The sequence below is a fragment of the Panulirus ornatus genome, chromosome 15, assembly GCF_036320965.1.
Source record: "Panulirus ornatus isolate Po-2019 chromosome 15, ASM3632096v1, whole genome shotgun sequence".
Lineage (NCBI taxonomy): Eukaryota > Metazoa > Arthropoda > Malacostraca > Decapoda > Palinuridae > Panulirus > Panulirus ornatus.
Window position 1 is genome coordinate 52,541,572 of NC_092238.1, and position 2,252 is coordinate 52,543,823.

Below are 2,252 nucleotides of genomic sequence, written 5' to 3' on the forward strand. Positions count from 1 at the left end.
ACACTGAACACCCCATGTATACCAATTATTCCCTCAACTGCCACATTACTCACCTTTGCATTCAAATCACCCATCACTATAACCCGGTCTCGTGCATGAAAACCACTAACACACTCATTCAGCTGCTCCCAAAACACTTGCCTCTCATGATCTTTCTTCTCATGCCCAGGTGCAAATGCACCAATAATCACCCACCTCTCTCCATCAACTCAGTTTTACCCATATTAATCGAGAATTTACTTTCTTACATTCTATCACATACTCCCACAACTCCTGTTTCAGGAGTATTGCTACTCCTTCCCTTGCTCTTGTCCTCTCACTAACCCCTGACTTTACTCCCCAGACATTCCCAAACCACTCTTCCCCTTTACCCTTGAGCTTCGTTTCACTCAGAGCCAAAACATCCAGGTTCCTTTCCTCAAACTTACTACCTATCTCTCCTTTTTTCACATCTTGGTTACATCCACACACATTTAGGCACCCCACTCTGAGCCTTCGATGAGGATGAGCACTCCCCGCGTGACTCCTTCTTCTGTTTCCCATTTTAGAAAGTTAATACAAGGAGGAGAGGATTTCTGGCCCCCCGCTCCCGTCCCCTCTAGTCGCTTTCTACGACACGCGAGGAATACGTGGGAAGTATTCTTTCACCCCTATCCCCAGGGGATATCATACATATATATATATTTATATATTGATAGTATATAACAGCCTTTAAGTTTATACCATTTCACTCTAAAACTAAGTTTCAAGGACATATTTTTCATGCAAAAAAAAAAAAAAAAAAAGTCAATCTTGTAGGGGCAGTCAGTTGCCATTTTATCAATTAAGCTTTGTATTTGCAAATTACTTCACCTCATCAAGTCTAAAAGCTCCTTTACTGCTTCATGAGAATACAGCACTTGCATAAAGCCAAACCTTAACTGTCACTCAAAACATTTTACTTCATAATTGTACTTGTATGTATCTCAATATCTGACATACATGATGTTTTTCAAAAATGAAGAGATAAGTTATGCACATTCATAACACACAAGTGTGTGCATACAACTTGAATACTGTACAATGTGACTCTGACCATACTAACAGGAACATTTTTCACCCAAACTAAAGAAATTTCCTTGATCATAATGAAAAAAATCAAATAGTTTCTTGAATCCACTATTCAATAACTGCCTTACAAAGTCAGAAAAGCACAATATTTATATTATCATGATGGAAATTGTCACATCAATTAGGCATATCATTGGTCAAAGACTGTCTTATTGGGTGCTGGTGGAGAACAAAGCAATGACACCAGCAGCCCCCAGGGTGCTAAACACATAGTTGTAGGCTGGTGGCATGGACCTGAATACCAAGAAAGATCCTACTACAATTAGCATCAAGAAGAGAGCATTGTTGTAGAACAAGGAGAAAGTCGTAGCCTCAGCCTCTGCTACCTCATTCTTCTTCCATAACACCCTTTCATCCTTTTCCTTCTTGCCCATTTTTTTATCATCAGACAATTTACGCATAACTTCGCGGGTAACTGCATCCTCAACCTTCTGTGCAACCTTGTGCTTCAGGACAAATTTTGTGTTCATATAGGCCAAAGCAACAAGATAGGTGGCAATGCCAGTCACAAGTATAAAGATTGCAGCAGACGACAGTGGGTCCATCATATGTATGCGCCAGAACAGCCAAATCGGAATAGCCGAAACAATTAAGGCGTTGAAGTAGAATATAATTGAGCTCTTCTTGGAGACATTTCTGCTAAAATCTTGTAGGAGGAGCTCCTCCTCCTGGGTTAACTTGCTCTTGTTCACCATATTTGCACGTGTCTGGTCTGGGGTCGGGGGAGAGAGCGCTGTGCGTAAACACACCCGGCGAAAACAACCCCCTTGGTTCCAATATATATATATATATATATATATATATATATATATTATATTATTTCTATGATTATTTTGCTTTGTCGCTGTCTCCCGCGTTTGCGAGGTAGGGCAAGGAAACAGACGAAAGAAATGGCCCAACCCACCCACATACACATGTATATACATACACGGTCCCACATGCAAATATACTTACCCATACATCTCAATGCACACATATATATACACACACAGACATATACATATATACACATGCAAACAATTCACACCTCGCAACACATGAAATAACATCCCCCTCCCCCCTCATGTGTGCGAGGTAGCGCTGGGTAAAGATAACAAAGGCCCCATTCGTTCACACTCAGTCTCTAGGTGTCATGCAATAAT

The 2,252-nt window shown here is 40.7% G+C and overlaps 1 pseudogene; it reads right to left on the reverse strand.

Moving 5' to 3' along the window:
- Positions 1-671: 671 nt before the first annotated feature.
- Positions 672-1,871, reverse strand: LOC139753615 (translocon-associated protein subunit gamma pseudogene; annotated as a pseudogene).
- Between the last annotated feature and the right edge of the window lie 381 nt (positions 1,872-2,252).